Source organism: Mandrillus leucophaeus, unplaced genomic scaffold, assembly GCF_000951045.1.
Source record: "Mandrillus leucophaeus isolate KB7577 unplaced genomic scaffold, Mleu.le_1.0 Scaffold56, whole genome shotgun sequence".
In the NCBI taxonomy this organism is placed as follows: Eukaryota; Metazoa; Chordata; class Mammalia; order Primates; family Cercopithecidae; genus Mandrillus; species Mandrillus leucophaeus.
Genome location: NW_012106030.1, coordinates 4,131,804 through 4,156,590, shown reverse-complemented (window position 1 = coordinate 4,156,590; position 24,787 = coordinate 4,131,804). Strand labels below are relative to the sequence as shown.

General features: G+C 39.1%; 2 long non-coding RNA genes across 3 annotated transcripts in view; one reads left to right on the top strand and one right to left on the bottom strand.

Annotated features, from left to right (window-relative positions):
* The window catches only part of LOC105552489, a 562,990-nt gene that overhangs the window by 24,292 nt on the left and 513,911 nt on the right, over window positions 1-24,787 (bottom strand). The window lies entirely within an intron of this gene.
* LOC105552488 lies at window positions 11,252-24,199 on the top strand. The gene is made up of 3 exons (XR_001008020.1): window positions 11,252-11,714; window positions 12,003-12,075; window positions 22,124-24,199. It is a non-coding gene; the product is annotated as an uncharacterized LOC105552488 (long non-coding RNA).

The following is a 24,787-nucleotide window of genomic DNA, read 5'->3' as shown; positions in this document are numbered from 1 at the left end:
ATATCATGTGAGCTACATATTTAATTTTAAATTGTCTAGGAGCTACTTTGTTAAAAAGTAAAATGAAAAATTAATTCTAATAACATATTTTAACCCAACACATTCAAAATACTATCATTTTAACCCAACACATCAAAAATATTATCATTTACCTTGTCATAAGCATTAAAATAAATGAAATACATATTTTGCCATTCTCTTTTCATTTTACATTTTCAAAATCCAGACTGTATTTTCTTACAGCACATCTTAATTTGTACTAGCCACATTTCAAGTACTCTATAGCCATATAAGGCTAGTGGTTACTATACTGGACAGCATACCATCTAGTACTTTTTTTCCTTTTTCCTTGAATATGGGGAAACAATAGCAGGGCAAGAGTTGCTTATGATATAATTTCAATTGTCATGTCTTCAGTCCACCCGGAAACTGACTTCTGTTCATTCATGCTAGTTCACAGACCATGATTTAATAAAGAGATATTTTGGGCACAGATTCAAAAATACAGGATCACTTTTTCTGGGCAGTGATAGACTGTTGGAGCAACAGAACTAGAGGCAACCTCAAGCAACCATCAAAGTGCTATTCTCTCAATGTCTAGAGAGATAAATGATCCAGCTAAGCTCAAACAGCTAGTTAGCAGCAGAGCCAGGTTGGTAATCCACAATTCGAGTTTGCAGTCTATGAACTTTCTGATGCAGTATGTTGAATTTTACCACACCAAAATATGGTACTGGAGGCTACTGTATATGTATTTTCTTTTTTCCTTTTTTTTTTTTTTTGAGACAGAGTCTGGCTCTGTCTCCCAGGCTGGAGCGCAGTGGCTGGATCTCAGCTCACTGCAAGCTCTGCCTTCCAGGTTTACGCCATTCTCCTGCCTCAGCCTCCCAAGTAGCTGGGACTACAGGCGCCTGCCACCTTGCCCGGCTAGGTTTTTGTATTTTTTAGTAGAGACGGGGTTTCACCGGGTTAGCCAGGATGGTCTCGATCTCCTGACCTCGTGATCTGCCTGTCTCAGCCTCCCAAAGTTACTGTATATGTATGTGCTTTCTATGGCATGGCATTAGTATTTCTATGGCTACTTTCTATGGCATGGCATTAGTATTTCCTCGTATTTTCCCTACGCAAGCTCTCAGTGATACATTTCTTAGGTGATGAACAAGCTCAAATAACTTCTAAAATATAAGAAATGTAGACCACTTCTGAACTACAGAAATGAGGCCTAAGATATAGCGGGGCAGAACATTGGAATCAAGAAAAAAAAGTGAGCTATAGTTCTAGCTCTGATGAAAACTAGCTGTGTGACCTTGGGCAAATCTCTTACCCGCTCCATGACCCAATCTCCTTATCTGCAAAATGACTGGCAGTGGGAGGATTAGATTATTTATAAGGTCCCTTCCATTCTAAGATACTTATTCTAATTCCTGCTAGACAAATGATTATATCATAATAACCTTTCTAAGTTATTCTTCTACTCAGAGGGAAAAAAATGGTGCCACCTGCTCTCTTTATGGATACTTCTAAAAATTAATCAAAAAATACTGAATGATTTTATAAAGAAGAAAAATGTTAAATCTCAAGTAATCACTACCATAACAGTGTTTCTCTATAAGCAACCATCCTACAACAGTAAGCATAATAAAAAGCAATAGCACGGTTAAAATTATACTTCTCTTCAGAAAATTTTATTTCACACAAATAAAAGTGAGAAATTCATAATAAAACTATATTGCATGGATAGGCACTTTTTATTTTTACATTTTGAACAGAAAGCTACTGGTTTATATTGAAAATTTTGGTTTAAAATATCTTAACACTACCCCCACTTACTTCCAATTCATTCAATAGATGTGTATATGGCATTTTTGCTGGGCCAGGCATCGTATAATGATGAGCTAAACTGACAGACTTGTCCCCATGGATCTTAGAGTCTGATGGATAGATCTCAAGAAAATTAAACTAACTGCTCCTTTAAGGACTGAGTATATGATACGTCACGTCCTCCTTCTAATAATTAAAAACTGATCCCCCCAAAAGCAGCTGTATAAACATGTAGACCATAATCCATGTTTACCTTGCTTCTGTACACGTGACTAAGAAGGCAAAAATTGGCACATTGATTCTAAAGAGAATCCTGGAAATACAAATTCCTGACAATACAGTGCCATCCTTTATGCTAAAGTGATTCCTCAAAACTCTAAACAGGACTCCAGAATGAAGACAAGCACTCTACCCCTGATTTCTAACAATTAGAAACATGGAGAATTGATCAAAAGGAGGGATGCGATGTTCAAATTCTGTTTGCTGGCCATTATCTGAATTGGCTCTAAGTGATTAATATTTTCCTAGAAGACTCTCTCTTTTGATATTTATATGTGTTGCCAGAAAATTCCCAGGCCTTCCATAATTCTTTAATTAAGAGTTCTCAAATCCTAGTGAAGATTAATGATCACCAAATAGTGCTCCTACTACTATTGTGTTTCCTGTTAAAAGTATGAAATGCAAAATTCGATAGATTTCTTCCAATAAAGGAGTATAAAGAGATTTCCTTAAAATTACAACAATTACAAATTCTGTTATGCCTTTTATTCTGAAAATACCATAATATTATCAGTGGTCATTCTTGGGAAACAATATTGGCATTCCTCATTCTTACAACTAAAACCTAAATCCAAGAACCTTTGTGGTATAGACTTTGATTACTACAGTCCTGGAAAAAAAAGATGACGCAAAGGCTTCCCTATAGAACAAGGGAAAACACAGACATATGGTAGCTAGAGAAGGAAAAAACATTGTAAACCCAATGTCGTCCACCCCATATCTATCAAGTGTCCTTTGTAAAACTGATGTCTACCCCTGATAACAAGAGGGGTAGGCAGAGTCTGAAGTCAGAATATCAAACACATTTGAAAAGAAAACAGGCAGAAAAAGAATCACTTCTATCGGTTACTAGCCAAATGTCCATTTTTATGTACTGGCTTCTTTCAAAATATTCAATCACACCTAATAATTGGCAGAGAACACAAAAACGCTCTCACTCCCATGCTGTTGCATTCACTTCCCCTGGGGTACGTGGCCATTTGTAACCACTAGCAGCCGCAAGGAAAAAACCCCAGGAAGACCAGACACGTTCAATTATACCCCCACCCCTCCTGCCTTACACCTCTCTGTTATTAATATACTTTAGCCTTGTGGGTTAGGAAAGGGTTCTTAAAAGCATCAAAGTAACATTTTTCTAACATTTCTGTTAGAGAACTAAAGGATTTTTTTTATTAAGAAAAATATAAAGACAAGCTAAAATATCAAACATCATGTTCAATTGATGATTCCTGAACACTTTTCATTTAATAAGCTTCTCAATGGTTTGTTAGAACTAAGAACGTGTCTCACTCACAGAATAAAATACATGTTTTATGAAATCTCCACAAAAGAAGGATGATTATTCTTGCTTTGGAATAATTCTTATTCTTGCTGCTTTAAAAAAAATGGTTTCTGTTCTTCATCTCTATGCTGCATGCTGTCTAAACAAAGATGTATAATTAGTTGGGTCCAATCTGAGAAGGAGTCACAATAGTATATGTATTTTCTCATTTACTAATTCCAAAATTGTGTGGGTAGAATCCTTTATTTTTAAGTGATATTCTACAAATACCGGGATAGATTAACTCATTAATTTCACCATCAATTTAGTAGTAGTAGTTACTACTAATAGTTCAGCAATATTCCAAGTGACTTATTTAATATAAATTATTAGAATATGCAGAATGAAAATGCCGCTGACAGTCATTTCCTCTACAAATATCTATTGAGCACTTAGAATGTGCCTATGGCTCTTCTAGTTGCTGGGAATATCATATTAAGGTAAGCCCTTTGGTATCTGCAGTCTAATGGAGGTGATTAGAGAGGGAAAAAGCAAAAATAACAGTTTAGTAAGTGCTTTGCTTTGTGAGCTCATGGGCACTTACATAAGAGGACAACCTCGGCCACATTTTGGGGCCATAAAAACTTCAGGGGGAACATAAGAGGCCTGGAAATGATAGAAAAGTTAGTCAGGTGATGATGAACAAATGTGCTTTAAAAAAATCATTGGACACAAAGTCAGCTGAAGACTGACGAATGTTTGTGAGCATGTGTTGCTCCCAAGTCAGTTAATCAGGACAAATTTTCTGGAGAAGATCAGCCTGGAGCACAGTTTTAAAATAAGGAAATCACAGCCTTAGGGTAGAGGGGCAGTCCTTTTTGCTCTATCTGTCTTTGGTCTTACTCTAAAAACAGACAAGAAACAAACTGTGTCTCCAGGACAATCCTAAAAGAATATGCTAAAACACACCAAGCCAACAACAACAACAACAACAACAACAACAAAATTAGAGGTGAAACAGCAAGAACACAATTCCTTGAAATATACTGGCTTGAAATATCTTGGCTTCAGGACTTCTGATACCCAACTCCCCAAAATAAATGCTCTTGGCAATGCCTCTCATTAAGGAGAATTACCCCTAAGGATGCCACCAAGATCTCAAAGCCTAATGCACACTTCTCTGATGGCAGGACAACTCCCAATTATAAAAACAAGAGCGGTAGTAGGAGTCACAGCACCGCAATGAAATTATGCTGCATATTTAGAAAGTTCTAGAAGGGCTTTATGTTCATAATCTCATCTCACCCTCACAAAGCCTCTGCACGGTAAGTATTAGCATCACCCTTGGTTTATGAATGAGGAAGTTCAAGCTTAGGGAAGTTCACTGAAGTATCCCCAGTCCCACAGCTGGTGGATACAGGAGTGAGATGTACACACAAGGTTGCCTAATTCCCAGGCCCATGGTTTTTAGAGCACGATCCATCCTGGTTTACTGCCTCCAACACCATTCACCAACATAAAAGGCCAACACCAGCTGCCCTACAACAAAGGAGAAAGGCAAGGAAAGGGCTGAAGTAGAGCAAGAGAAAGGAGGAAAAGGGTTCGTCCAGAACCTCTACAGTTGCAGATTAATTACTACAATTGCAGAAGGGACTGGAGAGATAGGACAAAGGAAAGATCTGACTTAGTTTATTGCAATAGCACAGTATTTACACTGTTTAAAAGAATATGCAAAAGATAACATGAGGCACAGTAGCCGTGTTTCCAGAGTTACCACTCCACACGTTTTACATTTTGTGCCCTTCTTCAAACAAAGAGGCTGGACTTCCTCTTTACCACTGGGCAATCAACACTAAAAAAAATAATTCTGAAGGTAAAAATTTTCCATTCTTCCTTTTTACATATTGAGCAATACAATACCATTATATTTTAAGAAAGAGTAACAATCCTTGCTTTCATCTTTGAGTTTTAAAATAAATTGTTCCATCTGTGTCATCGGTGAGAGAAGAAAATGTGGTTGATTAGCACTGAGTTCTCATCACAAATAACTAATATTTATCCAACACTTTTTCTTAATTTTTATTGGTTTGAAATCTTCCTCCTTTTTTAATACACTGATCTTCAGTAAACCTATAGGTGTAAATCATACCCTCAAAATATCAAAGGTAATGATTATACTTGGGGTCTATAACCTACAGGCAAAATCCAGCCCCTTGCCTCTTTTTGTAAACAAAGTTTGATTGGAACACAGCCATACTCACTCATTTACTATTGTCTATGGCTGCTTTTTAGCTACACCAGCCAAGTTCAGTAGTTGCTATAGAAACCATACAGTCCACAAAGCCTAAAGTATTTACTATCTGGCCCTTTATAGAAAAACTTTGTTGATCCCTGCCCTATGCCATTGATACATTCACAGATAGAAGACTTCATTATTCTTCTCTAACATCTGTCTTCTGGATACTCATCAATTCACTCATTCATTCATTTGCTAATCAACTAATGTCTGTGAAACATCTTCTGTGTCCCTGGCACATAGATGAAGAATGGGTTAGAGACTCGTGGGGAAACAGACTAAAGAATACCACCAGGTGATGACTGCTCCAATAAGACAGGAGCCTGGTAAAAACGAAACCCTGGAGGCATCAGGCTGAGGGACTCTGATAAGGTCTCAGGCAGTATACAGTTTGGGCGCTTCAGGTATTCTGGTTGAGATACTATTACCCATTTAACAGCGATGTCAAAAATCACTGGGTTACATTATGCTTTTACGACTTCACAAAAGGCACATTCTGACTTATTGATAGATCTTTAAATATTATAAAAGTGTTGAGACGGTTTGGAAGAGATGTAGCTTCTCTGTGACATCAGGAGAGCTGATCATCTCCAAGCATCTGATAATAAGGGCACCAGCTCATCCCCAAAGTTGTAAGGACTAAGTAACATTAGGTGTCAGACAGAACACAGTCAGGGAAACTATCCAACACAAGATTCACCTGCGCTTGGTGGCCCACAACAATCAACTGCTTATATTCCCTTTTTTGTTTACCCACCAATCCCACCAAAACCCCACTGGTCTATGTTGAACCTTGTAACTAGAGAAGTTAGCCTCATGTGTGAGCAGAAAATAAATACCTAATAAATAAATGATTGATGCAATGAGTGAGGATGATTGCTCCTTTGGTGTTTTAATGAATGGCAAAGGATGAAATGAATAGTATGACATACATTGTCTGAGTGAATATCTAGGACTCAAGCTTAAGTATAAGCTTAAGCTTAGCTAAGTCAGCATAAATGGCATTTTAAAATATGCTTGCTTTGTTTTTCTTTTTGACTTATTGAATACTTACCTCCCTGGTAATGGATAAAAACAGTGGGAAATTCTTAGCAACCTAAACAACCATGTAAGACTTACATTTAACTATTATAATGTGATCAATTTATTTTTCACCAAACAATAAACATTTGATTTGACTGGGTACCTGGAAACAGGCTGTGCTTTACATATAAATTAGCCATATGTTTATTAAAGAGTGTTAATAAAAGTATGTTGACACTTTTCCTTTCTTAAGTGATTTTAAAGTGACATTTTATTTCCATGTATTTGCATTTAAATATTTAAATAATTGTCCATTGACCTAAGCAAAATAAATACTGCAAAAGAAAACCAAAAAAATGTTCACTTATTAAAACAACAAAGAAATTGCTTCATTTTGGAAGGAGCAGTACACCAAGGTAATCTTTTATTCCACAAATATAAATTGACATTTTATTCAATTAAGAAAGATTGCTAGTGTAGTTGCAAACCTTTACAATAAATGTTTATATGGGGACTCTCAAAGCTAGTGAGGGTATGATCTACCAATTACATCAGAAAATATACTCTATTTTAGCTTGATAAGATTTATATGCTGAATGTAAACACTCCTGGATTTAAAAAATATACACATGATTGATAGATTTCTTGGCTCTGACACCATGAGAGGATTTGTTTTATTTTGTTTTGACTGTATTCTCTGGTATAAGTAGAAATCACTGTTTAAAAGCATTATGTATCTAAATAGTTCTAAATATTTTTAAAAATCTAAATGAAAAGAAAAAGCTACACCTAAATTTTCTCTTGCCTTTTTCATGTGGCCCAAAAAAAAAAAAAAAAAAAAAATCTGATGTGACAAGTTTACAAGAATCTCTGTTATTCGTTTCCTTTATGTAGCCCAGCTTCTTGTTTACTTGTGATATCCCAGGGTGTTCTCACAAAAATTAATTTCAAATCTAAAAGGCAAAGATAATCACTACTTTCAGCAATAAAAGGTAACAGAAAGAAATTGCAGTTTAAATATAGAGAGCATATAATTAAGAACAAGAAAAATTAAAGGATTCTTGAATATGTGTTGCTTTAATTTTTCTCCTGATGGCTTTTCAGATTACCTTAAAAAGATCTATCAAAACTCCTCCTCTAGAAAAGATCTACTAAAAGCCACAGACACTTGGAGATCCACGAGAAGGAAAAAAATGGGTCATCTTATAAAATTGATTATGTGAGTTGTCTATATGCAGTGCATATGTCAGCAACAAGGAAAACAACCTCCAGATATATTCTGCAGGCAGATTTTCTTCTGGAGAAAAACCTATGTTTTCCTATACATTGTGAAGCCAACAGGGTAGGGTAGGAGCAGTTAAGTTTCATCCATAAGCATCTACATCAGGCTGGTTTTTGAAAAGAGAGTCAAACCCACAATAGCTCAGAAAATAATATTTTGTAATAACAAAAATGGTATATATATATATTTTTTTCCTGTCTAAATCTGGAATCCTGACCACCTTATTTTAAACAAGCCAGAGATTGCAAGCTTCAATCTGTTTGGATAGAAAAGAATTTATATAAATGTTTTGTTCAAGCCCAAAAGGGAAAGAGAGTTTAAATATACAGTGCATGAAAGATGCATGCCCAACTTCAAAACAGCTTAGTGCGCAGAAGAGGAAAAATAATCTAACCTTCTGTTAGTCATTCCCAACAGTTTTTAAGCTTAAATATCTTGCAATTTGCAACATCATTTCAATGACCCCCAACAGTGAGAGATTAACCAAAATTTCATAACTGCCCCACTCTCCTCCCCTCATGCATCTTGAGGGGAGGAGGAGGAACAAGAAGGTCAAAGAACAAATGGAAACAAAATCTGTGTTTTGCACTCTTTCTCTGCACTTGAGAAAGAAAAGGAGGCAGATAAATCTGTATAATACTAAACCAAATCTCTTTAATTCCAGTCAGCTTTTATCATTCAGCCACTGAGTCTGTGTGTGGAAAAATTCATGCTAATTCCCCCTAGCAACAGCCTCAGCCTATCAGGAGACTTTATGTACCATGCAGCTGCCAGCCAGAGAGAATAACTCTAAGTAGGTCAGGCCTGTATTTCTAAAAATGCTACGGTCTAGTAACCCCACTGTCCCGTCTGTCTGCCCTGCCCCATAATAACCTCAATTGCTTGGTGACACAATGACATACTATCCTGTTAGAGTGCAATCACATCATGCTACATTATTCTGCTGCGAGCATGACTGCTGGGTGAAGGACCCTCGGAGGGGCAGCATTAATCAGGCAGGCATTCATGTCCAGCAGCACTTCGCTCTAGAAATGGGGACTGCATTAATGACCAGCTGTTTGAACTAACACAAACAAAATAATGTCTTCCACCCTGTTGGGTGCACAGAATACTATTCTGATCTGGCAGGTTCCGCTTCTTGACTAAATCGAAGATGTAAATTAAACGGGCTTAGACAATGTCAGTTTTGGCAACCTCAAAGTGAGTATATTTAAATTATATTACATGTGATTCAAAAAGCTATTGATTTAATATATGCAGCTTTCCATGCTACAATTTTCCCTAATCCACATTTTAAAAAAAGAAAAAATGCATACATGGGTAATGCAATACATATGCACATATTACCCAGCAAGCTAAACACACAGAGCTGAACTAAAATTGACTTCTCTTTGGGCAGAGAAACAAAGCGGGTCAGGAGTAATTGTGCGGCATGAACACAAATACAAATAGAAAATGAATGCCGTGGAGGAGCACTGAAAACAAATAAGAGTAAACATTCTAAGCCTACGGACCAATCAGCTCCTCCCACCATCTCTTTGTGGAGGCTTCAGTAGCACCCAAATCTCCAAGCACAAGAGACAAGGGAGGGAAGTGAATGTGGCCTTCAAACCTCAACAATTCTGGTACGCTGACTTCCCATAACGTTTACTGACAAGCTGCTGTTTGGCTTCAAGACAACAAAACCTCCTTCAAGGTTTAAACTTGGGAGATCACCATAAATCAAAACTCCTTAGTTGTTTTTTAAATTCGAAAGTGGGAATTTTAGAATTTAATTTACCCTATTCACTTGAATGTCACTTTTGACTTCTCTCTATTGAAATGCACAAAAACAAACAAAATTATGTGTGGATACAGAGATAGGAGACTGGCAGTGCCATTTTTGGCTATTTAGTAAAACGTCTTGTATTGATAGAGCTTGCATTGATATTTTCTCACATGATTACTTTGCATGTTTAAGCGTTCACAGTTTCATTAAATGAACATATCCCCCCTGATAAATTGATAATTCAGCCTTCAATTATACAGAATTCAGTAAGTCTTATTTGTGTAATCCATCTGTATTTGATTTACAAACAGAAAATTTCTTAATCCATTTGCCCTTGTTTGAACTGGGTTTGATAACTTAGTTATGACTATCTTCTTCACTTTGTGGCACACATCACATAGTTATTCTTGGATAGATACAGTCACTGACGCAACCATGAACCGCTAATTACAAGCTGGTGACATTCTGCTTGTCTATGCAGCTTTGAAGTTCTAAGGCTGTTTTTCTCTTGTGCGCTTGCTCTGTTTCATTCTCTTCTCCTCATGCCACCCACCCTCAATCACTTACTCTCTCTTTCCTCTTTTCACTTTAAAGCCTTTCTGGATTCACTCTAGGACTATCTGGAGAAAGAGGTAAGAATGATCAGATTCTGTAACTTACTGCTTTTCCTTTCCTTCTGTACTATCCCTGCACACAGATCTACAGTTTGAAAGTACAGTAATAAGATCCTCACCCAGCCCCACCCGCAGGAATGCACCAACAGCTGGCCAAACATAATCCAACACACAGAGCTGCCTTTGTAGAATTAGTAACAAACAGTGGAAGGGCCAGACAGGCGTCCCAGAAGAGCTCCCCATGACAACTGGGAAAGCTCCTCACCCCCAGGGTTGAGCTGACTCCACTGAGCTGGGGTTGGAGAACCCCAGTCCTCACATTTGAATCTACAACAAGCCTCAAGTGCCTGCCCTCAACCTCACTAGAAGCTACTTGGAGGGCATTCGGCTCTCCATAACAGCAAGTTAGAAGCGAGCATTCTCCATACTGACAACGGCCATACTCTGCCTCATGGCACATGCCTTTTGAAATGCAACACTGCAAATCTCCAAATCACATGAAGAGCATTTACACCTGTATCTAGCCATCTTAGCTGTGAGCTGGTAGGACCACCTCTCCTCCTTAGAAAATAATTTCTTTTTGCAAATTATAGGCTGATCCCGGCATTCTGAAACATGTAAATATAACACTGTATTCATCTCCACTGAGCATTTAGCATCTGAAGCCTGTGGTAGCCAGCTGGTCTCAAAGTCATCTGGGATACATTTATTTTGATTAAATTGATCAGATTTCTATTTACAGGATAGAATTTTTTGCCATTACTGAATACAGCTGTGTTTACAGGGATTTGTAGAAGAAGAAAACAAAACCCCACAATCGGTCCTAGCAAAGCACAGAGCATTCAGAACTGGAAGGAGTTAAAACAGAGGGGGCTTGCTTTCCGAGTAAAAAGAAAATTCTGCATGCAGCTGCTTTGGCCATGCTGTCTCACTAGTCAGGAAATGGGTGTTGAGCTGGAGCTGAAAACACAAGCTGCAATCAAGCCCGATCCAGCAAAGTGACAGACTTCCTGTGTAAAATGGTCAGAAACCTTTTTCATGTCTCTACATGCATGCACATGCATTTAAATCCATGCTGCGAGGCTGCGATTTTCTCTGGGGACACTGGTACAGTCACCTAGCCCATCAGTTCCTTCGTTGACAGCATCGGGGACATCCAGACTGCAATTTACAGTTCCTCCATCCATGTGCTGGGTTATAAATTATGCCATCCTCCCTAGAATGAGAATGCACAGCAAGCGGCAGACAATCACCCGGCATTCGGCATCTCTTTCTTTCCACGCGCTCCCTCACTCCGCCTTTCTCCAGCTCTGCCTTCTCAGGCAGATACATCAGATACCTTGTTTATCCATCTTCAGCTCCACTCTGAGGTAAAATGCCACCACATCTCGCCATGGGTTGACCCCCCAGACTAAATCCCTGGGAACAGCCTGAGCTGGGTGCACGCGGCCGAGGCGACGGCTGCCCTTGCCCTGCGGAGCACGGGTGGGCATTGGATGTAAGGTACTCCTAACTTCCCCTTCCCCAGTCCTTGGCGTCCTCTCTAGCCGTCCCACCCCAGGTCTTCTGCAGCTTCACCCTGTCCTCCAAGTCGCCTCGCCCAGCTGCGAGGGAGGAGACCCTGGCCGGAGCTCCGCCAGCAGGTCCTTCTTTCGCAGGGCGCAGACGCACGATTCCGGGATCGGGTGCACCACGGCGAAGCCCAGGCGGGAGACGGCAGGAGCAGCTCAGGTAACCAGGGGAAGCTTGGCGTGCCCACGGAGATGCAGCCCTGGAGCTGTGAGGAGAGACGGTCTGGCTTCAGAATTAAAAAAAAAATAGAAAAAAAAAAAAAAAAGAAAGAAAGAAAGAAACACAAAACAGCGCAGCTCGGCGCCAGCGGGGGTGGAAAAAACAGACACAAACCATAAAAAAAGCAAGAGTTAAAATCAAATTAAAAAAAAAAAAAAGGAATACAGAGATCAGAGTACTTCATGCGACTTTTATTTCTGACGTTTCTTGGTTTATTGGCCTCCCCACCCCCTCCAAAATCTGTTCTGTCCCTGAACACCACTGTCTGTCCATGAGTGCCAGTCACAAAGACTTGCTCCCAAGTGCTGCAGACCCAGCATCACATGAGAAACCACATGACAAACTGCAGTCGGCTGCTGATGTGGTCAACTCTTTCACCCAGGCAGGGGGAGCAGGAGGGAGACAAACCTCAAGTGAGACATGCCCCTCTCAGGCGGCCAGGAAGACATTTCCTTAAAAGAACAATGAGAAGCATGCCTCTGAAGCTTGCTTGGGAATACATACACACTTTTACATATGCGCACTTACAGAGACTAAAGAGGCCGTGGATACTTGAAGACATTCTGAGGATGCTGTACCACAGACACTAGCTGGATGGCAGCAATATTATTTCCAGTTTGTATTAGTCAAAGCTGATTCCACTTAAGTGGATTCCTGAAAAGCACACACCACGTCTTCATAGCATGATCAGGCTTGGAAAACCAATTCTATTATCTCTCCCTGCAATCTGTATCTGAACCTGCATTCTGAATAATTTATTTTTAGACTAATAAGATGCTTGCCAAGACTGCTCCCTTTCTTCGGTAAGCAGCACAGGCAATATTCACCCGAGTAGGAAAGCCTTGACCCTTTGTGGGGAGAAGAGAGGAGGTGGTTTTTTAGAAAAATGCAATTTCTTATTTAAAGGCAGACAAACACATAGCAATAAAGTTCTCGCAAGTAATCTTAAAAACAAGTGAAATGTTTCTGCTTCATTGAATCGACATGTCTCTTATTTGCAGTTTGGCATCTCATGCTGGCAAATGGTGGTGATATTTTTCTAACACTGTTCATGGCTGCAGCTACAGCCCTTAAGCCACATGGATATTGCTACTTCTCAGCAGGGTGAGAGCAAACAATTGCTTTCCGGAGCACCTTTCTGTGGAGGTGCTGCACTGCCAGGTATGTTTTACTAGTTACATGAAGGCAAGTACAAGTGAGATTGCCTCAGGGTCTGTAGATTCTGTCACTCTTCCTGGAATTAAGTAAGTTGCCTATTTGGGATGTCCTTCCCAAGATGTGAGAGGTATGCCTTTTTAGCAAAATTGATTATGCCAGCTAACTAGAACCGGAGAACCATTAAACAGGTGGGAGATAATCGTCTACAACATGTCTCATTGGACTGTGTGGATATCAAGGTAAGCGGCCATTCATTCATTTGAGATGCCCTTTCAGCCTCTCACCATATAAGTGTGTCAAGGATGGCCCCAGACACTGGGGTTCCGGTGATGAGCAAGAGATGCATGGTCTCAGACATCCTGGAGCTCAAGGTCCAGTAACTGCATACGTCTTTTGTCCTTCAAGACAACCTTTTCCCAATTTGAATTCTCCAAAGTTAACCAAGGAAGAGATCCAGCAGTCACTTTTTTTTACCCTTGCCTCTTCAACATCCTCTATGATCTCCCAATTCCTATATATTCTCTCTTTACCATCTGTCCTTGGATTTAAGATTTCTTCTCCATTTATTCCTAGAGTCCAAGCTCAGGTACTAATACCCTCCTCTCTGGTGACCCTCTTTTTGTTTCATTCCATTTGGCAGCCTGCCACCAAACTAATCCTCCCAAACCACCACATTCGTGATGTCCAGAACTACTGTCCAGATGGGCTAGACAACCCTTTGTCCAAAACCAAGGTGGCTCCTTATTTCTTCACATTGATACACTACCAGTCAAGACACTCTATTATCTGATTATCCATTGTCTGTTTAAACAGATTGGTCTATTAATGATCTTCTGATCACATCCTCGATTGAATCAGAAAAAAAACTGGGAGCTTAATTTTGTTAACAAGAAGGCACAAAGCATTGTACAAGAAACAAAGACACACGAAGCATTGACCGTGCCCTCAGAGAACATACACTCTGTAGAGCCTATGCTACTTTTTTCTATCATTACTAACCATTTATTATCTTCTATTGCTAGTCATTTCTTCAGGTTTTATTTCCCATGAAAATAATTAGTAAGTCTCAATCCACTTGCTAAATGTGGGTCAGATAAGTGGTGCCACAGAAGGGCTGAAAAAGGAACAAACACTTCTACTTAACTGTCTGGGGAGGTTCCCCGAGTTCCCTGGGATTTGCAGTGAGCTATAAAATATTTGGCCAGGGAGTAGGGAGGGGTTTAGGTATTAACAACAATAGCAACAGCAGTCGTTAAAAATTAGCACTTACTACGTGCCAGCATCTATTCTAAGCATTTTAGATACATTAACCTACTTAATTTTATGAGAAAATACTTTTAATAAGTTATTTTCAGTGATATACAGACAGAAGCACAAAAGAGAGATTAAATAAATTGTCCACACTACACAGCAAGTAAGTAGTAAAGCGCATCTGGTCCCCGAGCGCATGGTCTTAACCACCATGCTGTCCTGCTTTGGAAATGAAAAAAATTGTGGGAGGGAGACCAGATATGTGAAAATACATACATATGTCTGAAGGTGGATGAAGGAATCACTGTGGTTCAAGTCAGGTGTTAGTGCTGTAGAAGTGGGACTAGGTTGAGGAGAGCCACAATATAAAGCTAAGACATTACCCCCCTCTTCATAAACAATGGGACCAAGAACGAAATTGTAGGATAATAAGTCCAGTAACCAAATCTAAGATTGATGGGGGAGGAAGGGATTGGATATAAGGAGACTAATCAAGAGGCTTCTGCAATTGCCTGGCTAAAAGGGAATGGTGCCCAAACCTTGGTAGTGGTGAAAGGAAAATTGAGATGGATTCTGGAGGTGTTATGAAGAAACAACATCATTGCAGTATTCTTGGAAAACAGAGAGGAGGTGATGGTAAAGCTGACTCTACATTTTTTAAAGCTCAGATGAAGAAAGAACGCAGGTCCCTGAGCTTAGGAGTTGTGTCATTCATCTTTTTTTCCCCCAGGAGCTAGCAAAATGCTTGATATGCCTTTTTAAAGTAATGAATAAATGAAGGTGATGGAAAGAGAAATGGGAACATCAGAAGTGATGATGCCACATATACCAAAAATCTCTACAGTGAATTTAGTAATTCACAGGATATCTGAGTGGCTTAGGTGGGTTGGCTTCCATCATGTCATTACTTATATAGAAATAGAATTTATTTTCTCTTTCCACCTTTGGCTTGGTTTTCAGATGCTACCTGATTTCCCCCACCACACGCCTCGGATGCTCTTCCTCAGGCTGATCTCGGTCAGGCTGCGTTTCCTCCGCCCTGCCCCAGCGACCCCCATCCTTGCCCACCAGCTGCAGACTCATCCTGTCCAGATCTGACCCCTAATCAGAATGTTGCACTTATCAAGACGATAAGATAAGCAGGCTAACATACTTTACCATTCTTTTATTTATTTTTTTTAATAGCAAAGGGAGAAACCACAGACGTTTATCAGCCTTCTCACACAATCTTAGCTAAAAAGAATACTAAATTAATGAACGCACCTCATTTCTTGGGCAGTTAATGAAGGTTAATGTGACATACTGCCTCTGGCTCTGGAAGTTAAAAGGGGTGTTACTGCCTCATATTATAGCTGGGAAAAAAAAGTGTTAATAATCTTTCTCATCAGCAGTAAAGAATTGAGCTTTTAATACCCAGATATATTTTAGTAAAAGGCTAGTATATCATCTGTAAGTGGAGTTCAAGAGCAATGTTAGATAACTAGGGCATTTCGAGAGCCTGCTTACACCAGAGACCAAGAAAAAAAAAAAAAAAAGAACAAGAGAGAGAAAAAAAGAAAAAAACAGCCAAAGCTGAATTTATTCCAAGAAAAAAGAAAAACGTGAATTTATGTTGTTAATATTTTCATTTATATCACTTTAGATCAACTCTAATAATCTTTAAATAGTAAGAAGAAAACTTGGATCTCACAAATAAGTGATTTTGAGTAAATGGGTAAATGTGTGAGCAAGGTCATTGTTTGATTCAATGATGTTCACACAAATGCATTATGTGGACCTGCTAATCTAAGAGTGTGTGGTAGGCATTGTCTAGGGCCCTGAAAGAGCTTACAATACACTTACCCAGGAAGAAGACACTTCCCTTCCTTTCACAGAGGGAAGCTATTGCATTTGATGATAGTAAAAAAATAGCAGGGGAGGCAGGGTAAGTGCAGTGGCTCACTCATGTAATCCCAGCACTGTGGAAGGTCAAGGTGGGCGGACTGCTTGAGCCCAGGAATTCGAGATCAGCCTGGGCAACATGGCAAAACCCCATCTCTACCAAAGAAAGTACAAAAATTAGCTGGGTGTTTTGGTGTGCACCTGTAGTCCTAGCTACTCAGGAGGCTGAGGTGGGAGGACCACTTGAACCTAGGAGGTAGAGGTGGCAGTGAGCCATGATCATGCCACTGCCATCCAGCCTGGGTGACAGAGCAAGGCACTGTCTCAAAAAAAAAAAAAAGAAAGAAAAAGAAAAAAAAAAAGAAAAAGCAGGATATAGTTTAAAAAGAAAAAAAAAAAAAAGAAGGGTCTGCTCTCTTGACAGGGAGCCAACCCACCTAAGCCACCTGAAGACGTTACCATAGCAGAAAGAGCTTGCATGCTGTGAATATTCAATGAATGTGACTCTTCAATCCTTTAAGTTATATAAGAATGCTATGCTTTATCTGTGCAATCCTGGGAAATATTAATGATGGGCTGATAGTGTCAAGAAAGGCAGGGTCTATAGGTTTATTTAGCAGAGTTGCTAGAGGACTTAAAACTGCATATCATGGTTTCTAACCTCTTCAAAATGGATGCTGAATTAAGATGAGCCCTTCCCAAAGCAGACTGACAAAGTGACTAATTGCTGGCTGCTGGCAGAGGACTGATTTCCCCTCTCTCTGCTACCCAGCGTTATTACCCTCGTCCATTTCACAGGCTCCAAATGGCAAGTTTAAGGTGGAAGAACTGTGTTTGTTCACCTGTGAGTGGTTTGACCTTAGACTTTGCAGAGCACTGTCAGGAAGTCGGTTTTTCCATGCTCTTTACAGTAAACAAAGACAGTGTGGCTGGGCTCCAAATGTTACAGAAGGTCAGGGACCAAACTGCCTCAAAGACAAAGACTGCTTCCAGAAATTGAAACACAAAATAGATGTGAGCGCCATCAACATTCCATACTGTGCTCCTGTTCATTCTCAGTGTTTGCTTCAAACAATGTGACACATACCCAGCGTAGATGCATAATAGAAATAGAATCATAAAACCCCAGGTGCTGGAAAGCACCTTAAAGGTCATCTGGTCCAACCGCAAATCTAAATTGTGAATGCTGCCCTTTAAAACCTCCTCCATGTAATCATCCAGGCTCAAGGGGAACACCTCTGGTGACTATAAACGCAGTGCCCTGGGAGAGAGACAAGTCATTCTATCTTTTGAATGCAACAGCCTGAGTATTTAAAACCCTGAGCCAAGGCCTGGGCGTGGTGGCTCACACCTGAAATCCCAGCACTTTGGGAGGCCAAGACAAGCAGATCACCTGAGGTCAGGAGTTCGAGACCAGCCTGGCCAACATGGTAAAACCCCGTCTCTACTAAAAATACAAAAATTAACCAGTCATGGTGGCACACGCCTGTAATTTCAGCTACTCAGGAGGCTGAGGCATGAGAATTGCTTGAATCCAGGAGGTGGAGGTTGCAGTGAGCCACGATCACACTACTGCACTCCAGCCTGAGTGACAGAGTGGGACTCCGTGCCAAAAAAAAAAAAAAAAAAAAAAAAAAACAACTCTGAGCCAAAATGTCCTATTCTATGACAGCAGGAGCCTCACTGGAGCTTCTGTTTATTAGCCCTCGATTTGGAAGCTCAAATCTAGCATGACTTCCACATGATGACCCCTCAGTTACTGGAGGGCATATATCATCCCCCATCCAGATTTTTCTCCTCTACACAAAATATCTGCAATTTCTTTAGACATTACTCTGTGACTTCAAGTCTATTCAACATTCAATTTCCGAGCCTAGGAATACATTCCAGTTGATCAATAGTGTTTTGAATGATGTGTCACACAAAACATAACACAAGGTCCCATGATGTGGCTACACAAAGCGAAACAGTCCTATTACTTCCATCATTCAAACTGATCATATTTCATTTAGTGCAGACTAACCTGCATTTTCTTTCCTAGTGGGTACCTCATGTTGGTGACTCTTACTGGGCTCACCTGTGCCTTTGTTCATATAGTTTCACTTAAATCACATTTCTACCATCTTCAACGTCTTTGTGCATTCATTTGACTGGTTTTGTTTTGTTGTTGGTTTTGGTTACCATATATGACCAGGTTTTAGGTATATTTTAAAACATTTTTAAGCCAGGTATGATGGCTCATGCCTGTAAGCCCAGTACTTTGGGAGGCTGAGGGGCAGATCACTTGAGCTCAGGAGTTTGAGACTAGCCTTGGCAACATGGTGAAACCCCATCTCTACAAAAACACAAAAACTAGCCAGGCATGGTGGTGTGCACCTGTGGTCCCAGCTATTCAGGAGGCTGAGGTGGGAGGATCACTCACTGCAATGGAGGTTGCAGTAAGCCATGATTGCACCACTGCACTCCAGCTTGGGTGACAGAGTAAGACTCTGTCTCAAAAATAAAAAATAAAAAATAAAAATGAAAAGAAAGAAATAGTAGTAAGTTACTCTTGAAGGAGTCATAGATATACTTATAAATACACATATCTATCCATGGTAAGATACAAGATTTATGAGAGCAGAAGTTCTTGGAAAGCATTGAGTACACCACCTGTTTTTCATATATCACAACAGCACTGCATAGAATAAAATAACTCTGATTATATAAAATACCCTGGCCTAGTAGGAAAAATATGGGACTAGAAGTCAAAAGCTGTTGGATCTGGTATCTGTGTTGCTACAGACTATCTGTTTATCTGTTACATGATTATCGAAAGGTCACTTTATCTTTTTCCAAGCTATAGTTTCCTTCATTGTAAAGTGAGAATCTCAGCAATAAGCACCCTGAGTTGTACCGCATTCTAATAGTTTATATTTCTGTGGAATTCTAATTAAATTTGTAAGTCTATTCTTTAATACAATGGAATAAATTGTGTATTAGCCAGTGGTTAAGCCCTGACTAAAATTTTCTATAGACTTTCATTAACATTAGATAAGTTTTACATTAAATTGTATCTTAAGTGAGTGAATGGCATATTCACAAATCAGAAAGTTCTTATGTCCAGAGTTTTTTTTTTTTTTTTAAATATGCCAATTAGGGAAATTAGATAAGTCTGACTGGGGGTCCTGGAATCTTTACCCTCTGATAAAATAACAGTTTTGAATAGGTGAACCAATTACTGAGATTCTTGGGGTAAGGAATAAATGTCATAATGTGGTATCATCACTTTCCTATAATCCAAATGTCTTCTTAAAATGTCTTTAATTAACTATACAGAGAGAACCTTTAGGTTGAAAAGATCTAGTTTCTTCCACATTTTTTAACTAGAGCCATGACAACAGAGTGCCTTGATGTCAATCAGCAGTTCCCACAATGGGACTACTATTCACATTCTGAGTGAGGGGGGAGGGAACGATGGCGTATGGTCATAACAAGAGAACAACCGCCCATCTTAAAATCTTGCATTCGAGTAAAATTAACTCCATGATCAGATTCTAAGACACACCCTCATAACATTAACTTCACAGAGTATAATAGTTGGTCTTTTTACTAAGTATATTACTGGACTATGCAGTTTTTCTCTCAGATCAAAAGAACTAAAATAAAAATTGGAATGGTGGGCTTTATTTTCTCAAAATCTGGGCCCGGTTTTGACCCAGCCTTTCTCTGTGCATATTCCTTCACCATCCTGACCTCAGCACCATCTCCTGTAAAACAGAGGAGGTCTCTGAGTGTCTAGGCTCTCTGCCCATATGTCAGAAAGGAGGCATGATTTTTGGCTTTTGAAGATCCTCTGCTTTCAACATGTAAGCTATCCAAGCAGCTTAGGATCCTAGAGATCCACAAGTCATATTGTGTCTTAGTTTCTCTCATTCTTAAAAGCCTCATGGCAAAGACCCTAGTGCAACAATATTTTCTCAGTCTCAAATCCCTTTCTGGGCATCAGGCAGAGGGCTCTCAAGCCAAGACCCTGGGTTTCAGTAGCAGGGGGCATGCAGCACTTCACGAGCCTGAAAAAAAAGCCGCAACTATATGATGCGCACATAGTCCAGACATAGAGAGTGATGCGGAGATGGACTGATGCCTTTTGATGTTTGCAAAATATACCGAGGTAGAAAACTGTTACATAATTAAGTGACCAATGACATTTGATATGAACAAAAGTTGTAAACATTAGCTTACTGTAACCAATATAATACTCTAAAATGCAATTAGCACAAATGACCACATCTCCATTCAAGTAGCAAGGCAGACTTTTAGAGGAAACCTTAAAATAATTAAAGTGGCCACGTTCAGGATGTCAAATGCATATACGTATATCATCGGCTGCTAAAGCAGTAAAGCTTTCTCAGGCAATAGAGGAGGCAGGCTTATGCCCAAGATTAGACTGAGTGTCTTACTGAAGTACAGTGCCCCCGCTCCACTGCATTTGATGGCCTTTTCTGCAGGTCCTCCAAGATCAGTGTTATAGTATTATGGTGTCTACAGGATGTAGGTATATGGAAGGGAAGAAAGGATGGCAGAACTGGAAAGAAAAGATGTTCATTTTTTACTCCATTTGACTCAATGCATGCTTTATGTAGAATTCATCCCATAAGGTCAAAAACCTAATAAGGCCTTATTTTAAAAGTTCTGAAACATGCAGTAAATCACATGTGATTTTTTTCATATGAGCTGTGACTCAATGATTGAATTTATGTTCATGAAAATAATTCAGCTTACATCAAACACTAGTTCCTGATACTCCCTTTCCCAAAACACACAAACACAGACTCACTCACAGTTCATATATAAATAGATATGTGTATGTTTTATTAAGATTATAAAGTTATAAAGTATATATAACTGTATAAGTATGCAAAATTATACATATAGAAGACAGAATATCAACATAATTTAATTTAATAGAGTTGGCTTAATTTTTGATACTCTATATTCAAAGACAAAGATTTTTATTACTGAGGATACTGAAAAGAATATCTTTTTCAGAATCTAAAGAAAATTTAAAAATAATTATTCAAATGTGTTGCTATATCGACATAAATGTAGCACCTCTTCATATGCCTTCTTTGAAAGGAGAAACTTTTGTTTATATACGTATACTAAAAAGGCCAAAATGATCTTAATACTTTCAGGTTACTGAGGCTGTAAAAAAGACATATTGATCAGTAAGTGGATTATCAAGTGTAGTTAAATGTAAAATGTAAAACCTTGGGCAAAGAATAAATCTAGTAATACTGGACAATTAATACTACATTTTAGACACTGCTCTGAGCACCTCGCATTTACTGAGTTAGGCACTATTTCAATCTCCATTTTATAGATGAGAAAACTGCAGCAACAGAGAAGTTCAATAATGACCAAGGCCACACAGCTAACACATGGGAGAGCCAGACTGCATATTCAGGTAGTGAGGCTCCAGAATTCTTGCCCCAGAGTCCGTTACTCTGCCTTGTATCTCTTCCTTCTTTTTCTCTTCTCCCACCTGACCCCTAACACCCAAAACCATATCAAAGGCAGAACCCTCTCCTGAATCTGTTCAGGCCTCGTAGTTAGTGTCCATGATACAGAATGAGGCTTTCTAAAGGAGTTTTAGAAACATTTTAGCTAATCGTTATAACAACTCTGCCAGTGTGCTATTATCCTCTTTTGACAGATGAGGAAACTGAAACCCACAGAGATTAAGTAACATCCTCAAGATCAAAAAGGTAACAAACAATTGAGGCAGGATTCAGATACTGCTCTACATGACGGGAAAGCCTGTGCTCTTGGAATTACAGTCATAGTACAATAGATCAAGTTCAAAGCATCATCTAAGTCAAGGAGAACCAGTAAAGAGGTTTGGAGAGACAAACAGGGTCAACTCGAGGCATCTGGGTCAGCAGAAATGGTACCATTGAGCAGCACTGAGACTGTAGGATCACGGATCAGAGGCTGCTTCCTCTTTGCTTCTGGGCATCATCCTCATGTCCACTCAGAGTAAATGGCCCCTCTGACTGGAATCGGAGGTGGCTGGGTCATCTCACAGAGCCAAACAAATACAATTAGCTGTTGCAAAGCCTTTGGGGAATTATTCCCAGTGTAAATAAACACATAACCATGTAGCAAGAGCCTTGATAAAGTCCAAAAACAAGCGAACTTGGAGTATCTAAGAGAAAAGACCAGAATGTAAATGAAAAACCAAATAAACTGGGGTAAACTATAGGATAGGGCCCTGTCTGTGATGGCCTGCATATGACAAGCCATAGAAAAAGGATGGTGAATTCTGGGTAATAAGAAATGTCAATGAGATGGAAGAACCACCTGTTTTATGTAAAGCTCCAAATAACCAGATCACAGTGGACAGCCACTCAAATAATGCCTTCATAATACAGGGTATTATTGAGAATAACTCAATTCACAGAGAGCTTAAGGCAGCCAATATTTGATAGCCTGTCAGAAAAAAACAGAACAGTAATTACAAAAAAGAATCATATCCTCAGAAAAACAAAAATTAATCAAAGTAAGTTTGTAAAGTCTATCTTATAGACACATTGTCTGGACTGGTCCTCTCAAAAATACTGTTTTTTTTTTTTTAAATTTTATTTTATGCCAATTTATTTATTTAATGATTTTTATCTTATTACTTCAGAACTGGAAATATCTTATGACTCATAACATCTTACAACCTTTCTACTTTCTTAAAGAATCTCAAGTTTATAATCACAAGGGATAGGATTATTTTTCAAAAATTAAATGATGATGTAACGATTACTATGTCTATTGTAGAAAAATCAACCTTATTACAACTGCAACAATAGCATTAAAAAATATGAGTAATTCTAATCAACTTGAGATAAGGTCTAATCAAACACAAATACAACTGATAAATTTCATTAAATAGCATGGAGATTAAATTAAAGCACTATTATGTAATAAAAACCTTTAGTGGTACTAAAATTTTAGAATAGTTCAGATATACAGAAAAATTTCAAAGATATACAGAGTTCTCATTTTTTTCCTATTACTAACCTCTCATATTTGTCACAACTAATGAATATTCAATACAGTATTATTAACTAAAGCCCATACATTTATTCAGATTTCCTTAGTTTTTAGCTAACATTCTTTTTATTTGTTCCAGGATCCCATCTGGGCCACTACACTGAATTTATTTGTCATTTTAGGTACCTCTTGGCTGTGAGTTTCTCAGACTTTCCTTGTTTTTGATGACCTTGACAGTTTGAGAGAGTACTAGTCAGTTATTTTTGTAGAATGCCCTAAATTTGAGTTTGGCTGATGTTCTTCTTAGGGTTTGACTGGGGTTATGGGCTTTGGGGAGGAAGACCACAGAGGTGAAGTACCATTCTCACCAAATTATATTAAAGGTACATACCATCAGCATGCCTTATACTATTGATGTGAACTTTGATTGCCTGGCTGTTTGTAGTGTTTGTCATGTTTCTCCACTGTAAAGTTACTCTTCTCATCACCCACTTTTCTGTACTGTACTCTTTGGAAGAAAGTCACTCTATGCATTCCAAACTCAAAGAGTGGGAAGTTATGCTCCACCCACTTGTAAGCAGAAAATCTACATAAATTGTTTGCCATTCTTCTGCATGGGAAAATTATCTCACTCTCCCATTTATTTATTTATCTGATCTTATATCAGTATGGACTCATGGGTATTTCTTTTATACTTTGGGTTATAATCCAATACTAACACAATAAAGAAATTTTTAATGGAGATGCATTGAAATTCATTGCTAAAATGGGCCTGATACTTCCTGACCTTGGCTAAACAGAGATTCTGGAGAGAGCAAAGCACAGTGACGTCATGTGGACTTTGAAGGTTAAGAAACTACAGATCATCAGGACGTATTTGCTCTTCCATCTCACAGAGAAAATGGGGATATACCTCCTCATTCCAGGAAACTTTCTTCCTATATTTCTGATATATCCAGGATAAAATTCAATATATATAGTCAGTAGCTTCAAAGTTAAGCATAATTTGTTTACTACAATTCTTAAGGCAGATGTTGGATCAATACCTCATTCTCTTAGAAATAACTTTGGTGCGGACCGGGTGCGGTGGCTCAAGCCTGTAATCCCAGCACTTTGGGAGGCCGAGATGGGCGGATCACGAGGTCAGGAGATCGAGACCATCCTGGCTAACACGGTGAAACCCCGTCTCTACTAAGAAATACAAAAAACTAGCCGGGCGAGGTGGTGGGCGCCTGTAGTCCCAGCTACTCGGGAGGCTGAGGCCGGAGAATGGCGTGAACCCGGGAGGTGGAGCTTGCAGTGAGCTGAGATCCGGCCACTGCACTCCAGCCTGGGC